This window comes from Muntiacus reevesi, chromosome 3 (genome assembly GCF_963930625.1).
Source record: "Muntiacus reevesi chromosome 3, mMunRee1.1, whole genome shotgun sequence".
Classification (NCBI taxonomy): Eukaryota; Metazoa; Chordata; class Mammalia; order Artiodactyla; family Cervidae; genus Muntiacus; species Muntiacus reevesi.
Window position 1 is genome coordinate 62120874 of NC_089251.1, and position 18924 is coordinate 62139797.

The following is an 18924-nucleotide window of genomic DNA, read 5'->3' on the forward strand; positions in this document are numbered from 1 at the left end:
TCCGATATTATATGCATAACTATAGCCACTGATGCAAGTAACATATCTAATGAAGCCAATAATGAGGCTCTTTAAAAGTAGTCTTGTTATAGGAATAATATTAGAGCAGTTCAGTTAGAGGCTAAGGTCCATTATGGAATGCTTCCTATAGACTCTGGGCCCAGATCTGGAAAGATGCTGACGCACTAATTCAAGCTCAAGAAGGGCATTAATCTTGCAACCTTCTACTTGTCATGCTTAATGGGACATCCTGCCTAGGTGAAATGAACCTGATGTATTCAGGTAAACATAATTTAATAAGGAAAGATAAAAAGAAATAGACTTCTGGTATGACCCTAGGAGATGAAAACATCTGCCATTTTATTTAAGAACCTAACTCACAAGAAGAATCTGCACGGTGCCTGGTACTGGGTTGCCACAGTAGGCTCTCAAAAATATATGTATTGTATTAAAGAATAAATGGACAAATCATGGTTAAAATTTTGAGACGTCATGGCTGTGTCCCCACCCCCACCCACCACTGAATTTCCTGCAATCCATTTTGTTGGCGGGGAATGATAATGCCAGATAGCAAAGGCAACTGTGTTCATCTTGGGAAAGAAGACACATATTAATGTGGGGTTAAGCATCTGAGTGTGAAATCAAGGTCCGCAACAATACAGCATGAGATTTAAAAAGCAGGCATGAATGTCAGTGAGTAACCGTGCATCCTCTTTCATTTGCAATCACTCTTAAGCCTAATGAGCTTCCAAAAATTGTGTCAAGGTTTGAGATAAGCTTATAAAAGGCAGCTGTTAGAGAAAGTGGTAGTCCATCCTGCCAAATCCAGCATTACATCAGCCTCATGCATTTGCTCACACACACCCACACACACACCCTCTGCCCCCCTCCCACACACATACATAGACACACACAGTGTGTAGTGGAGCTTCACCTCCCTCATTCCATGCCTCGGTCCTGGTCTCCTACAGCTTTGAGAGAAACAAATCTAAAATGGCCCCAGAGAACCTCGACTGGCTTTCATATGTGAAGCAGCTAGCACCAAGAATTGAGATATTTATATGCTGGGTGATGAATCATTGCTTCGAGTCACTGAATGGAGTTTGTCATTAGGAAATCTGCCAAGTTCCCTTTGATTCAAAGATAAAATGAGCATGGCATTTTTGGTCAAGGTTTAAAAATTAGACAAGTGGGAGATATGATTCAAAAATATCATCTAAAAACACCTGAAAACACTCTCTCCTCCAATCCTTCTTCCAGCTATTTTCAGAGAGGTTAAAACATGGTTAAGTGGATTATTTGGATAATAATGTGGTTAAATCCATTGTTGTGAACTTGAATTTATCACAGTTCTATATTTAGCTAGCCAGGCACTTGTAAATCTACAGAGCTCATTTTTATAGCAAAATCAATACATTTATCCCCCCTAGATAATATATGTTACTTGTGAAAATGAGTCTTTTACTTACAATTTATTTCTAACAGAGATACAGAGAAATGTACATGAACACTTAACAGACCAGTTAAAAGTAAAAAGATGAAGCAATAAAAATTCTGATCAGATAATTCAGAGATGATAGGTCTTCCTTAGCCTCAGTTGCACGAGTGTCTGCAATGTGTACCACCTGGTCAAAGAGTTTCTGCACATCAGCAGCATTCATTTCTTAGATGGCAATAAGTGTCATCAGTCCCACTAGACCATCATCCATGATGGTAAGAAAGCTGCCCAGGTTGGAGGAACCAATCTGACCTGTACTGATGATCAGAACACATGTCAAAGAATAATGTCAAGAGAAGACAGTCACTCTCCCAGTGCATTTGAGTAGACTAGGGCACATGCAGAAAATCAGGTGTTTGGAGCACCACAGATAAATTTTGATTCATATTGTTATTTTTATCCAAATCTCTTACATGTCTTATCTACAAAATGTCAAGAAGAGTTACTCATTCATTAAACACTTTGCATAATCATTATATAAAGCAGCATGGAAATGAAAAATACCGTATTACTTTGGTTTTCTCCCTGGTTGGACTCAAAGGACTTCCCATTCCACAGTCAATAAAGAAGAAAGAAATGAATACAGGAAGGTGGCTCTTATGAATATTTTCTTAATCAAGACAGTCTTGGATTAGTAACCCATCCATCTTTGATCCTTCAGTAAGAATTCAAGGATTCATGAGCTGCCAGTTTTGGAAGGAACTGCAAGTCCATCCAAATCTCCAAGGCGCATCAGATAACTTTCACTGCTTAGTGGCTGCCTTAGACATCAATCCAGGGGTAGAATGTATTTCTGGGGTTTTTGCTTTGCTTGTCCATGATCTTGAAATCAAGGTCCTTATTCTTGCCCTTAGATGCCACATAATTCTATCTAGATATGTACAAGGAGGTGCAAGAGGAATAAAATCTACCCATAGAGAGTATATTAGAGACATTTGGAATCTATGGGCCCGATTCCCAGAAATCCAAATTAAAATGAGATTTGGAATGAGAAGAAAAATTGTTGATGCTTCTAATCACCCTAATAAAGTTACCTAGCTTTTTCTGGATCATGTTTTCTATGAGGAACTGTGCTCTATTCTATATGGAATACACTACGCTAAGCTGGATAAAAAATGTCACCTCAGGCACCTGAATTAATAGTTTGGTTATGTACTCAGTTAAGTCTTTACTATAGATCAGCCTAAGTGTGCTAGACAGACAATTCTTTAGAGCTAACATTTTAAAAAGGTGCCAAAGCCCCTTCGAGAACTATGTGAATTATCCAGATTCAGAGAGAAAAAAGTTAAATATACAGTGCTTTTTTACTTCCCACCCCCTCTTAGTTGCACTGAATAAGTAAAATTGCAGCGAAGTTGGCAAGAATAAATACTTCCTCGGTTTTTCTAAAGCTGCAATTAATGATAATGAAGCTATACCTTATATGGCAAGAAATACAGTACAAATTGGATAAGTAAGAAAAATGATCAGCCATTGTGTGCCTCCGATATAGTACATCAAGGTATCGCCACAGTGAGGCTATCTTTATTTTAAACCATTAAACAAAACAATATAAATCTGCAGGCAGGTGTTTCTTGTTGCAGAAGTATTGAAAGTTGTAATGCAAACAATCTAATTTTAGCATCTATGTAGAGTGTGAAGTAAATTTACTGATCATTGATGCATTGAGCATGGGAAGAAATAATCAGCGGGAGTTTTCAGCGAGATTATCCTATTAAAGCAGGAAGACTTCATGTGGTTGTTAAGGAAGTAGTCAAAAGCAGGTGATGGGAGTGGGGGTTTGATGACTCGTCAGTGGGCCCAGTGTACATGTTAAGTTGTTGTTTTCTGCTCAGCTAAGCAGCAGAGAATTGATATGTTAGCAATGAAGTGCAATGACAATTAAATTGTAACTGACCTACATGTTACCGTCATTATGCGTTCTCTTTTTTACTGCTTTCCCTCTTATTTAATCACACAGTATGGGGTTTTTATTAGGCTGTAATGTTAAAATCTTCATCCATTTAGCCATAAATGTGTGACTGGATATCTATCAGACTTCCTTGCACTATACAAACAAAGCCATTTTGCTGAATCACTGTTGACTTGTTTGTGGCCTAATTTAATGAGTGTAATAACTTACATTACTATCCAGTTAACATTTAGGAGCCCAGAAAAGACCTGCTAGCACGCAGTAAGCTACTGTATCCATTCTCTATTCATATCACTCCCCTTTGCAGTAAATTGTATGCAATAATATGCACTGCTTACAACACAAGCTCAGCTTCCATCAGCTGATGAGAGTGGTATTCTAGGAAGTTCACTAGGCTTAGGCTGAAATGCTTCAGATACAGAAGAACCAGAGACCCAGCCGGTATGATCCTCTTTTTCTGCAGACCACGGCAGCTGTGTCTTAACCCCTTAAAAATAATAAATGCAGGTTGTAACCTGCAGACAAAGATGGCTTAGTCCTTCCTCCTATTTTCTTACTGTGATTTTAAGCCTCTTCCCTCTCCCCAAACTCAGGGATAAAAAAATAGTTACTCAAGGAGACGGAAAGAAAAATCTCTGCTAGTTAAGCAAAATAAAGTTCCAGGATAAAATATAAGAGCAAAAGCCAACAAATAAAATGGGTGTCTCTATTTATATTTATGTGATTAAGCTGCCTGTGATCTTGAATTATGTACCATTTTATCCTTCTCTATGAGAATGCTACCCTTCCTCCCTCTCAACCCACACATATCTATGTTATCTTATTAAATGAATCCTTTATACAAACAGACTGTAATTTATTTATGTTTCCATTATAGTACTTAAAAAAAGATAAAAAAAAAAATCTTTGTCACCTCATCTGCCTTAGTCACTTAACTGGCATCTAAAAATTCAATGGATCGACCAAGTCACCAGGAAACAGTCTCATTATTTTCACACTAACGTTATATACAGGTGACCCAAGTAAAGTTTTTCACTTGCTTGAAATAACCATTATTTCAAAAGCAACATACACACACATATATGGAGTTGACAATTTATAAACAAGTATTTTCACAGAGAGAAATGGCGCAGATGGACTTTCTTTTTTTTTTTAACCCTTTCAGAGCAATTTCACTGCATTGCTTGTGTCAACACTAAAGTCTTTAATTACTATCTATTAGGCAATATCTCTGACTGGCATTACAGTCTTAGAAGTCTCTAATAATACTGTGGGAACAAAGATCATGCATTGAAGCTGCTGCTGCTGCTAAGTCACTTTAGTCGTGTCCGACTCTGTGCGACCCCATCCCTGGGATTCTCAGGCAAGAACACTGGAGTGGGTTGCCATTTCCTTCTCCAATGCATGAAAGTGAGGAGTGAAAGTGAAGTCGCTCAGTCGTGTCCGACTCCTCGCAACCCCATGGACTGTAGCCCACCAGGCTCCTCCGTCCATGGGATTTCCCAGGCAAGAGTACTGGAGTGGGTTGCCATTGCCTTCTCCTCATGCATTGAAGAGACACTTCTAAATTTTATTTCTTTTCATGAAACAGACAAAGGCAACCTTCAGGCCTCTTATCCCAGAGAAAATTATATCACCCTGGAAAATTGGGAAATTATTATGGTTTTCATAAATGATGGGCCAAGTAAAATATCTGAGTACACTAATGAGAGCTTCTACACCTGGAATTTTATCTCAACTATGAAAGTAAAAACCATTTAATGAATGAGTTTATGTTAAAATAAGCTCAAGTCCTAGAAGTTCAGGGAGAAAAGCAACAAGATAATGTTTTTCAATACTGACTTCCCACGAAATACTACACACTGGGAAAAATGACTATTAGGATTTAAAAAAGAAAATCAAAATCTTTGCTCCTATGGGGCATGTATTTTGGTCAGAGGAGAAAAACAAAACATGAACAAAAAAATTAAATAGTATATTAGAAGGTAAAAATTGCCAAGAAAATAAAGCGGAAGAGAAGGGGTGCTGTGAAGAAGATTGGATTTTATTTTGGGTAAATGTGGAGACCACTCTGAGAAGGTTCATTTGAGCAAAGAGTTGAAGGAGACAATTTACTTACATTAATGTATAACCTAAATATATATTATATTTAATATTAATGTGTAACTTTACGTGTACCACATCTATATTAACTAAAAAGTGTCATGTTAAATTGGATTTCAACCAAAGAAAGGTTCAAAGAAAGGCTATAAAACAAAAATAGTCTAGAGGTGGTATGGCATTGGACCACCAGGAAGGCTGGTCCTTTTATGTCTCTTAGAATGTCCCCATTTTGAGTCCACAACCCATTATCTGTCCTTGGAGTAAATCTGTCACCTGGGAACTCCAGAATGACAGCAGTTCCCAGCCAGGTTGGATGAAGATGCACCTGTGCTATTATCATGACTCTGATATGATGTAAGACCCAGATAATAAAATAATCCTGACCACTTTTAGCTCTTATTTCCAGCCAGGCCTTTCCCATTAAACACCTTTGTAGTACTGTTATGCCCAATTTGAAGCTGAGTGAAGGAGAGTTCTGAGAAAGTAACCAACATGGCAAAGTTCAGCCAACTAGTGAGCAGAAAAGTAAATTCTTTGACTCCTATACACAGCTCTTTCTATAAATGTTAGGACAAAACACAAACCACACCAAAATCTGTAGTGTCAATCAAGAATAGCAAATGCATGGGAGGGTTCACAATTTGGAATAGAGGATGAAAGCCCATTAACTCTGAAGTTAAATGTTATCATTCATGTATCTGGTGGTGCTCCATAATGTAAATTGTGGAGATTAGATAAAACTTTTAATAGGAACTGCCAATTTATTGATGCTTCCTTCTTTTCTGAGGGTGGTTTCTGCTAATGTATATGGCATTTTTGTATAGATAGTAAAATGAAGCCTAACTCCACATGGAAACAGCTCAGTGCTGGGACGAGGGAAGGGGACTTACAGTAAGATCTCTGACCTCACTGGTTTCACTGTCCATGTATTTTTTGCAGTGATTCTTGGTAACTCTGCTTTCAAATTTTAAATAGTTGTGACCTGCCGAGTGAAAGCAGTGGGAGAAGCTCCGCCTTGACTTGATCTTTTTTTTCAGGTTGTTGTGTTGACCCCATCTTTAAACATCATGTTTCTTTTTTTAAATCAATTTTTATTGGAGTATAGTTTTACAATGTTGGGTAAGTTTCTACTGTAAAGTGAATCAGCTACACACACACACACACACACACACACACACACACACACACACACACACACACATATATCCCCTCTTTTTAGGATTTCCTTCCCATTTAGGTCTCCACAGAGCACTGAGTTCCCTGAACTATATAGTAGGTTCTCATTAGTTATCTATTTGGTTGCCCAAAATGTTTGTTTGGGTTTTTCCTTATATTTTTTTGGAAAAATTCAAATGAACTTTTTGGCTAACTCAATATTTTACACATATTAATAGTATTAATAGTGTGTGTGTGTATATATATATATATATATATATATATGTAAGTCTCAATCTGTCAATTCATCCCACCCCCACATGCCCCTCTTGGTTAAACATCACACTTCTTGATTGACATTTTAAAAATTCGTCATGGCAAGTGTAATATTAGAAATTCTAATAAACATCTATATGAAGAAAACAATCCATTTTGGCAACAGGATAATCTTGGATGAGTAGGTCTGAAGCTGCTGAACACTTTCTGATCTCCTTATTTCTATTCATTTTCCTTCCAATCTGGAAATGAGCTACTTCAAGCATAACACCTAGGGGTTATAAACAAATGTAGATCTCTGAGCCACAAAGTGTGAGTTCAAAGCCCAGCTCTGCCATTTACAAACTGTATGATTTTGGCTAAAGTCCTTCATCTTTCTATATGAACTTGCTTTTGATTTAAAAGAAATAGGATAATAGCTCTACTTTTTAAGAATTTTTGGAAGATGGAATTTCAACCTGGACTTATTTCTCCTTCTCTCTGCCACATAACTGATGCCTTCAGAAAAGTTCCATGTTCTTTGGTCCTAGGCCCTCCAGAATGTCATTGGAGTTGTATCCTTACAACCCCATCTCCAGTCACTACCATCTTTCATTCCCCCACAACCACAATTTCTCTATTTCTGCACTGCCCTTTATGCTTTCATAATACAAACCTGATTCTAATTCCTTCAAACACACCATAGTATTTCATGCCTCTGTACCTTCCATCATACCATTCCCTCTTGGAATAGCCACAGCTCCCCACAGTCTTGTTGGAAAATTCCTATTCATCCATAAGTCCTGACTTAGCTTTTACAAAAATTAAATGAAAAAAAAAAAACATGCTAAGTACTCAGTATGGTGGATGGCATGGAGGAAGAATTCAATACATGTTTTCTCTGTCTTCCCTATGCAAATCTCTTCCAAAAAATTAAATAGGCTTCTTCCTCTGTGTAGTTGTACCACATCCATCCCACTCTACTGGAGAGAAGCAATATGGTTGGGCATAGTGAAGAAAGCATTAGATTAGAATAGTCTCCATTATGATCAAGCTCTGCCACCTAACTAACTCTGAACTGTGAGCAAATCATTTGAGTTAGATGACCTGTACATCATAAGTAGCATTATTTACTTTTCCCAATGATTGTAAAGACTAGAACTAACAGCTTAATCGTACATGGCCACTACAAGCAGCTACTAGTAGTACACCATACAAATCAGCTACTATTACTTTACAGTGACACCCTCCATATCACTATGAATGGAGTCCAAAAAAATCTAATCTTAAAAATACAAGTTGAGTTATAATGCCATTAATTTTTGAGTATACCTGAGTCTGAAGCAAGAAAATGAAATCCAATATTCAATCATGTTATATCTGAATTTGATTTGTTGCAGAGTGTGGGATTATTTTCATCATTACTATGTATTTTCTTTCATGTCTACTTTATTTACTAGACTATTAGTTCTGTAAGTACAGACCATACATTTTAAGCATAGTCAAGAATACAGATGTATCACCTAATTCTGTGACCCTGGGAATGTTACTTAAACTCCCTAAATCTTGGTTTCCTCATTCTAAAATGAAGATGATAATAATAATAATGCCTACCTTATGGAATATTGTGAGAAGTAAATAGCTAAGGCATGTAACATATTTTGGCACTTAATAAATGCTCATTAAAGGTTAGCAATGGTTATCATCAATCGTCTTGTTCTTATCACTGTTTTGATTATTGTTGTTATAGACCTCAATACCTATCATCGAGCCTGTTTATGTATGAGGCATTCAATAAATCTTAGTTTAAAAATTTTGATCAAATCCTCTTAAAATTTGGAAGTTGTCATTTAGGGTAGCTTCCCAATTATAGGCTCAGTCCCCTTATGGGTCCCTCCAGATGGCTGCCTGTGAAAGGATCACTCTCTAATTGGCCTGAATTCCCCCAAGTCAACCATTTGCTCAGCACCATACTGAGGGCCCGAGGCCCTCTCACCCAGCTCTCTCTCCTTCCTCCAACTCCTTCCACCAGAACTGGCCAGCCTCGGGGCAGTTGGCTTCCGCCTGCCTCTCCCACCAGCTACTGCCAAGGATGCTAGCCAGTCCTTTATTGGAGCCAGGTGGAGTTGGCACAGCCAGCTGTTGTCCGCTCATGTTGCCCAGACTTGTGGATGCCAATCTTCTTCCTCCGTGGCTCGGGATAAATCTTTGGCATCTTTGCTCTTTTCTGCAAGCCCCCAGCAATAGGGTCCCCATACTCTGGATTTTCCTTGTGGGAAAGGCATTGTTAGGAAAGTGATAATCCTATCATTCATTTACCTACATTCACTTGTTATTTTTACTGAAAGTAGATCAACATAAATAAGATACAGCAGGCTTTGCCCTCCAAAATTCAAGGAAAATAAAAACACTGACTCAATTAAAAAAAAAAAAAAAAAAGAAGGGGATTCCTGAAGTATCTAAACAAGCAACTTGTGAATCTAGGTGCCTTACACAGAATCCTCTAACTCTGGACACCTCTTCTAGGAAGTTTCCATTTGTAATTATGCTGAGCCACAAGCTGATTGATCTCTCTTTAGAGGGGAAGTGGAAAAACAGAACTTAAGTGTTTTCAGCATTCAGCTCTCCTAAATGCGATAGCCACGGCAGACTTATCTGGCGGGAGCTCGCAGGAAGCCTATAACCGCTTCATCCTAACTCTCCAAATGCTGGCAACAATTAAATGAATTCTTAAGAAGAGAATCAAAAAAGCAGGAGGCAAAATGAATGGCTTATCCAAGTGCTAAGGAAGGAGAGGCTGTGTATTCAAGATGGAAAGAATATAAATACACACACACATGCATATTATGTTACATATCTATAAAAATGTGAAATGTTATTTATTTTGAGAATACCCAGTCATTTCCATCTGTAGTAAGAATCCATAATAACATTCTCTGTTTATATAACTCTTTTCACCTCAAGAGATCCCGAATGCATTTCAGACAGCTCTATATACAAACAGAGGCCAGGAGCTCCATCATCTCTGGAGCTGGTGATGGGAGCCAGGCAGAAAATGCCTGTGTAGCTCCATGCATCTCAGAGACCCACTGATAGGAGAGAGGCCAGTTAGTCAAGGACAGCAAGGCAAGAATGTGTCTTGAGACAGTGTCAGAGGGGCCTTCAGAGTCTGGGTGACACCTCAAATTTTGATAGCTAATTAAGAACAAAAGGCAAAGAAAACTCCATTTATTTACTTTGGAAGGAAGAGGGATGATGTGGGGCAGAGCAAGGTTAGCGAAGCAGTGACTCCAGGGAGCAGAAATAAATCTAAGGAATAGATCACAAAGTCTTCCTTTCTGGCTTAATTATTCTTATTACACGGAAAATGCTTTAGATGGGAGGACACATAAAAAGGTAATATCTGTTGATTCATTTATACTCCTGTTTTCACCCACAGTCTGCTTTCCCGGAAAGGAAGGACTTGATCCCTCCGAACCCTGTTCTATTTTCTTTACCAATTCAGTCCACCACACAGCTGGTCTGTCTTCAAAATAATAATCTTAAAATATAAAGAATAAGGTGGCAGCAATGATTTACAGGTATTCCCACCTCAGAAACCAAAGCTTGACAGAAGGTATATTTCTGCATGGACCTGATAAGAAGATGCTAAATCTGCTAATATCAACACACCAGAAACTTCTGACTATCCAGAAAATAAGCTGGAAAGTGGCTAGCCCCTGAGCAAAGAAAAGATTCCTGAGCAAGTGCCCAGGTATCAGGATTGTACTGGAGCTCTTTAAACCATCCTTGTCTGAGAAAGAACTTACTCCAGGTGCCAGAAGTGGGAGAGGAAGTGAAGTAACACAGCCTCTTCTGGAGGAATGAGAAGAAGGGCTCTGGGGTAGAAGTGGCCTCTGACGGTGCTTTCAGCCCTTCCTTCCCACAGCATCCCTGCATCTTTTCCGTAACCCCTACAGAGCCGTGCTGCCCCCAGCCGTCATGGTCCCACAGAGACATCCCTTGCCAGAAAAGTCCAATATCTGAGCACAGCCAGAAGTTCTAGTCCCTGCCAAGTCAGACGTCAGCTTTCTAGGTCCTGGGACCTCACGGACTTCCTGCATCAACTCAGCAAAGAGCCCAGGGCAAAACAGGGAAGGGCTGAATTTCTCAGGGGTTTCGATGCAGAACAGGGAGAGAGGTGAGGATGGCCTGGTGCAGGAAGCATGCTCACTGTACTCTGTGAAGCTGTGTTCTGTCGGGGGCCATGGAGGAAGAGCTGGCAGGAACACAGGGCTACCTGGGGCCACCCGAAACGTTCTGGGGAAAACCATTCCGTCCTAGAAAACATGCCTCTATAGGACTTTCCTGGCAGTCCAAAGGTTAAGACTGCATCTCTAACACAGAGGGTCATCGTGTTCAATCCTTGGTCAGAGAACTAAGATTCTACAAGTCAAGTGGCTGGGAAAAAAAAAAAAAAAACACTCAAAAAAATTTAAAGAAATAAAAATCATGTTCCCACTATTAAAAAAGGCCTCTTCTGGCCATCTAGGATGGAAGAACAGTAATGAAAACAATTCAACCCATTCAGAGAAGTCTACTCTAAAAGAATGCTCCCAGAGTGAACCTGACACACAGAGTCACCTTGGTGAGATAGGTCAAACAAAAAAATCTTACAAACCAGGAATGTGAGGCTCAAACAAGACAAACAGCCTCACAATCTCTAGAACTGGAGCCAGAAGCTTCTTATTGCAGATTTTCAAGTTCTTTCTGTTGTACCTTGCCCAAAGTTATAATCAGTAGGTAGGAGATCAAAATGGTTTTCAGACTGAAATACTTGTGATGAGCCCAACGCTTCACTTTGGCTTTTAGAATCCTCAGCTATCATCACTTTAATATCCTGAATGGGGGCCTTAGAGAGAGGAGGTCCCAGGAGGTATAGGGAGAAGCAATAAGAATTTTTGCTTCCTTTTTGTCATTCCCATTTAGTTCCTCCTTGGCACCCCCCACTCCACCCAAATACACATTTAGTCAGAAACAGAAATGGATATATTAACAGAGACACGTAGATGGACAAATGGATGTAGATTTATTTCTTTAAATACATGGTATATTATATGCTATTTCAATTCTGATAAGTTATTAGGAATAGTTAAAAATCCTTATAAACAAGCTCCAAATGGAAAAGAAAGGCTTTTCTCAGTAGGACAGGGAAAATTCACATCATCAGAGATTACAGAGTTCAAGTCTATAAAATTATAATACTAAAACCAGGCAGTGTTTCCTGAATTTTGGAAGACATTGTTCAGAATCAACCAAGAGAGTATTTGTTTCCACACTAATCAGTAAACCTTGGCGCTTACTCCCCCAACTAAGTCTAGGCTTACGGAAAAAATCTACATATACCAGCAAGTTCAAGGAGTCTGGATACATGCAAGCAAGGCAGGAACTCAATGGGATGCTTGAAGAACACCCATGCTTGTTCCTCGGAGCCAAACCCATGGACAGCAATCGCACTCTCCATGACATGTTTCTTGGCACACCTCTTAGAAATAATTTAGGGCTAGATAAAACAGCAAACAGGCCCAGTGTGACATCTACTTAAATAAGGAGTGGGTCACATTGTCCTTTTTCTGGCCTCATGGCAGATTTCACTCTCTGTTCTGGAGTGTTCTGCAGCTGTTGGCAGAGCTGACCATAGGAATAATCATCTTAAGAGAGATTTTCTTACAATTGAGTGGAATGGGAACTGTTGCGCATTTAGAAAATACACAAGCATGCGTTAAATGGAAATTTATTCCAGAAGGAAAAAAGAATAAAGACAAAAGAATGTTCTTCAAATGCCAGGACAGTCAAGTGGAGACAGGGGTCTAGCAGTCAAGATAGACTGGGCCTGAAGCATGAAAAAACCACCTTGAAATTTCAGGGGCTTAGAACAACAACAAACATTCTTTTTCCCTCACATGTTCTACAAGTCTGTCTCTGATCTGGGGGTGGTGGTGGTGGGGGCGGTGTTGAAATGTACAACTCCAGGTGCCCTCACACAGGGACAGTCCCTGGTCATGGACAGAAGAGAGGTGAACTGTTCATTTCACACAGAATCTTACAGATTCTCCCTTAAAATAACGCTCACCCCTTCAGTGACCATTTCATTGGCCAATGCAAGTCACTGTGCCATAGCTAACTTAATGGGCCTGGAAGTTAAATTCTCCCACGTCCAGTAGAAGAATAACAAATATTAGTGAACAATTCTAAGGACTGGGTGGGTGTGGGTGTTAGCCACTCAGTCATGTCCAACTCTTTGTGATCCCATGGACTGCAATCCGCCAGGCTCCTCCATCCATTGGGTTTCCCAGGCAAGAATACCAGAGTGGGGTGTCATTCCCTTCTCCAGGGGATCTTCCTGACCCAGGGATTGAACTTGGATCTCCCACATTTCAGGCAAATTCTTTACTATCTGAACCACCAGGGAAACCCATTCTAAGAACTAGCAGCAGGATATTTGTTCACTGGTCACCAGATGGTTGAGCCAATTTCATTGTTTGGGGTTTCACTGTACAGGGTCCAGGTATCAGGTTCAGATAAAGATTAGCTTCCACATAATGTAACCGGCTGGTTAGGGAAGCAGCAGATTTCTTTTCATTGGTTGGATTAGGAGAGAAATTTTTTTTTAAAGTTGTTAGATTTCTTTCCTAAACGACTTTCTCTAAAAAAAAATGCTAAAGAAATCCCACATGACTATAGGAGCCAAATAAGTAGCCTAATGTGTGAATCATCCAGGGGAAAAAAAGGCATTAAGCATATGGAAATAATCTATAGTTCCATAAAGACATATGCTCTCTCCCATAGGCTCCACGAGGGGAGGCTTCCCAGTCCACTATTAAAAGGGACATAGAATAAAGGGACATTCATGTACTTCCAAACCAGAACTGTGTGAGAGGAATGATGGATGGTGGCTGACACCACGTCTCAGTCTAGGAGCCAAGAGTAGAGGGGACAGGGACACTGGCGGTGTATATCCAGTGGAAAGGGGGGTCCCATTCAGGCTGAGTGGTGCCCTCTGGGGAGGCAGACACAATGCGGCCAAATTTTCTGACTTGACTGTTTAAGATTGTCCAGAAATCTTGATGTGTACATGCACGCTCCTGTTTTTCAATGTTGGTGACTATTTTCAAAAGATACTTTGTGGGTTGAACAAAGCATGATGTAGGCTAGATCTGGCTAATGGCGTGCATGGGTTCATGGCTTCTGCTGGAAAGGACAATTCTATGTATTTTTGGTGGGGGGGTGGAGGGAAACGGAGAATTGTATGGTTCCTAAGACCCTGGTGGAGGGCAGAGGAAGTCCAATAAATAGCATCCTTCTTTCTGAATTTCGAATTAACTAAAAAATGAGACAAATTTGAGCTGATGGAGGTCAGAGGAGGGCAAATTATCACTCTTCTTACGGAATAAAATAAGACTGGGAAAGATGGGCAAGTCAGCTTCCTAGATTTAGAGACGCTGGACTGGGTCAGGCCCCTCTGTCCTCCTCCTCGCCACCCATACCCCTATGCACAATGCGTGCTCCCTGCCAGGTGGCTGGTTCCCTATAAAGACAGCAGAAGAGGCAGAGCTTCCCAGGCTTGGTTTCTCCTTCCAGATCCCCCATCAGATAATTCACTCCGCCCACCAGTCAAGATGCGGGTGGGCAGGCGAGTGTCAGATACACCATAGAGGAGGTAAAAGGACGGGCTCCCTCAAACAGTTATATCCAGCCGAGGCCACCTCAGGCACGCGCTGCATCTCTGTGCAAGTTACAAAAAGGCACTCCACCCTGGCAGCTGACTTGCAGAAAGGCCCCTTCCTCCCAGCTGATGCAGCCTCAAGCTGAGGCACACAACTTGGCAAGAAGTCCCAGGGCTAGATTCCAGCCCACACTTGCCTACTCGGCCTGGTGCCTAAGTACAAAAACCCACAAGTGCCCACAGCCATCCTGCTTCAGACTCTAATAATCCCAGCAATTTGGTTCCAGATTCTTCAGTCTCCAGAGTAACCACACTGTGAACAGCACCCACTCTCCATCCACCTCCAGCAGTTGGAATTAACATCGGTCTAGGCAGTGTCAGGTTTGTGAATGGGGTGGAGTGGACAAGAAGTGCACTGCCTGGCAGAGCTGGTGCCCTGTTTTATTATGATTATGGCTCTTTCCAGCTCTCATTTGAGAAGTTGGTACAAATTTCCAAAGAGTGAACAGCCATTTTTTTCCAGCATGTCAGAATTTAGTGAGGCTATAATCATTTCTTCACAATGTTTTTCAGTAAAGACTATATTAAAGGAGACATCGTTTTAAAAGTTTCCACGTACAACTGTGGCTTGCCCCAAATTCTTTGTATTCAGATGTCAGACTATAATTGTTGGTTAGCAGCAAGGTCACCAGATGGGTTATAAAATGCTTTTCAAATGAATATCAAAAGGACTTAGAAAAAATACAATTAACAGCTGGTGTAGTTGAGGCAAGCTATGGTTTCACTGTAAAAAAAAAAAAAATCAATACAATCTTCATTAGACTGAAGCACATTTCGGTATCCATGACATACCATCTTCATTTCCAGAGTTCAACCAAAGAAGGGAGAAAGACATCCAGCTCTAATTAAATAAAACAAAACTAAACGAGTTGGAAATTTCTACTTATCAGAGGTGAGAGACATGCCTATGGAGGGGGAAAGCAAAATGAAAAACAAAGAATATTGAGTTGGAGCTGATCTCTCTAACATCTCATAACCAGGGAAAATGCAATCAGTGATATCTCCAGAGACACACACAGGATGTTAGACTTCCACATTCTTTCATATTTCTACTCAAGCCAGGTGCATTTAGGAAAAAAAAATTAAACGTTTGATACTATTTAGCCGGAAGTGGGTTCTTTCCTCTACCGTATTGCCAACAAACAGAATTCCACATTCTTGCCAACCTATTTCCAGATCAGTAATACATTTTAAGAAACAAAAGTAGGTGTGATCTACTGGATAATCTACAAAGACTATTCTTTGGAAACACCACTTAAGTGAGCCCCACTCATTCGTTCATTTAGCTATCACTTACCAAGCATCTCAAAACAGGCAGGGTGATAACTGCTTCAACAGTACCCCTTCCTCCCCCCAGGACCACAAAGGACACGGCCAAAGTTATTTTTATGTACAGCTTTAAAACGTAACATTTCTTTTTCCTCAGTGAGATGAGCAAGTGACATGTTTACCCTTTAATAAGTATTTGAGGAAGAAATAAGCAAACAAACCCACTCCATTCCCCATGTGATTCCTTCTGTGTGAAAGAAAGGGAGGATATATTTTTTATTATGGAACACACATATTTATGATTATCACTTTAACAAAGAAAGAGATGCTCTAAACATAGGGAGGAGTCCCTGGGAGGGAGCAAGGGCAAATACTCTGCTCTTGGCAACCACGGTTACACTAATCTCGGGGCAGAAGATTGTGGCTGAACCCTCTCTGGGGTGGCGCACGTGGCTCTCTTCATATGCCTAACTCCATCCACTTGGAGACTTGTAGGGTGCAAAGCAGGTCCCCGGATAAACACTCCTAACACAAGATGCCCATAACAATGAGCTTGCTCTCTCCTCTCTCCTCTCTTCCCTCACAAAGATATCAAACAGAGGAGGAAAGCATGGCACATGGGGAAGTAGAGTTAAAATGTACCGCACGTTACTAATCCTAACATAACATTGGCAGCTTGTACCATCCCCCTGCCAAACCCAAATTAACACGCTGCCTTACTGGAAGGCAAAGGCTGCAGCTATATTTATAGCTCAATTAACAAGTTTCATAACTAAACCTCCAGAAGTCCTAGGCAAACCTGACAAATGCTATGCATCTTAACACCACGATGACCCTGCCAGAATGCCACCGTCTTCTCACAGGGAGCAACTCCTGCTATCACCTTGCGAGAACAATGATAACGGACACCAGCCCATCTGATAAAGGGAAGCTGGCTGGGCAACGAGGCTCTCGTCAGGGGTACGTCTCCTAACAGCCCCCAACCAACACACATACGGTTGATTCAAGCAGGCGGCTAATTCTTCCTCCCTTTGCAGATGGATGGAAATGCCTGCTCCTCGGGAGCCAATGGCTGCAAAGGATGGCTGCCATCTTATGACTCAGGAGACTTGGTCCTTCCGGGAAGAGTGTAACAGAAACATGGGGGACGTCACTTGGCGGGAACTGTAACTTCAAAAGAAGCAGAAAAGCTCTTCATAATTTCTTCCAAGCAGGTTATTTTTGTCTGAGGGGGAAAGGCTTTTCAGAGGATAATGGCTGTTCAGGAGGCGCTGCTGGGATGACTAGGAAGGGTGCAGTGAGGTGCTTATAATACATCACCCGATTTAGGGCAGACTGCATGCAGAGTCTGGTCCAAGCTTCTCCTTTACCCAGGAAGAACATCCATGATCGCATGGCACAGAGCACTGTGATGATCTAACTGCACATCCAGCTCCTCTGTGGGACTGTGAGCTCCTTGAGCCCAAGGAGGGAGGAAGACTCTACAACATGGTGGTCCCTGCAGCACTAGTTCAGAAGTATGTAACAGTGAGGGTTCAGCAATTGTGAATGAGGAAATGAATAAATGAATGTGTGAACAAATGAATGAATAATTCTATAGCAGTACCATTCTCACACATACCATTGAACTGCTAATTTTGCAAGACTTTTGGTTTAAATTACAGGCTGGAGTTAGAGACAATTCATCCTCATACCTTCCCGTCAGTTATAATGAAGCCAAATTTACCTCTGCTGTGAGTCTTTTGCCCATTGCATGTGTTACTTTGCCAACAAAGGCCCGTCTAGTCAAGGCTATGGTTTTTCCAGTGGTCATGTATGGATGTGAGAGTTGGACTATAAAGAAAGCTGAGTGCCCAAGAATTGATGCTTTTGAACTGTGGTGTTGGAGAAGACTCTTGAGAGTCCCTTGGACTGCAAGGAGATCTAACCAGTCCATCCTAAAGGATATCAGTCCTGAATATACTTTGAAGGGACTGATGTCGAAGCTGAAACTCCAATAATTTGGCCACTTGATGTGAAGAGCTGACTCATTTGAAAAGATCCTGATGTTGGGAAAGATTGAAGGCAGGAAGAGAAGGGGACGACAGAGGATGAGATGGTTGGATGGCATCACCGACTCAGTGGACATGAGTCAGTAAACTCCAGGAATTGGTGATGGACAGGGAGGCCTGGTGTGCTGCAGTCCATGGGGTCGCAGAGTCGGACAAGACTGAGTGACTGAACTGAACTGAACTAAGTCACTTCAGTTGTGTTCGACTCTTTGCAACTCTATGGCCATAGCCTGCTAGGCTCCTCTGTCCATGGGATTCTCCAGGCAAGAATACTAGAGTGGGTTGCCATGCCCTCCTCCAGGGGATCTTCCCCACCCAGAGATCGAACCCAGGTCTCTCATGTTTCCTGCATTGGTAGGTGGGTTCTTTACCACCAGTGCCACCTGGGAAGCCCCTCTTCTCATTAACAGCTGATTATTCAGGTCACAAAAATTTGGAAAAGGTCTACAATTTGCTGATTAGAGCCTTCATTCATTACTATTGTTTGAAACCCTCAGTTATTAATAGGGGGAGAAGTAGATGGTCAACTATATTTCCACTTGAATATATTAAGGTCCATGACTTTAGTAAGTAACCAATTCTCAATTCAGCTGCATTGTCTGTAAAACAAAGGGGCTAATTTTGAATTATCTTTAGGTGCCTTTTCAACTTTTCTGTCCTCTGGTTTTACCTGCACATGTGAATGTCATATTTCTTTGCTCTCCCACCCCCTAACACGGATGACTGCAGAGCTATTTTTAAGACACCAAAACTTCTGAATCTGGTGTGAGAGCCCACACTCATTTGCTGCCTTGCACTCTCATTACTGGGCCTTTGATTCCTAAGTTCAGGAGTATTCTTTCCAAAGAATACAAAAGGACTATTTCCTCAGGACAATTTTGTGTCTGCTAAAAAAACCATCATAAAACTACAAGCA

At 40.9% G+C, this 18924-nt stretch overlaps 1 pseudogene; it reads right to left on the bottom strand.

Moving 5' to 3' along the window:
- Positions 1–4074: 4074 nt before the first annotated feature.
- On the bottom strand, positions 4075–4216 carry LOC136165880 (U6atac minor spliceosomal RNA; annotated as a pseudogene).
- Between the last annotated feature and the right edge of the window lie 14708 nt (positions 4217–18924).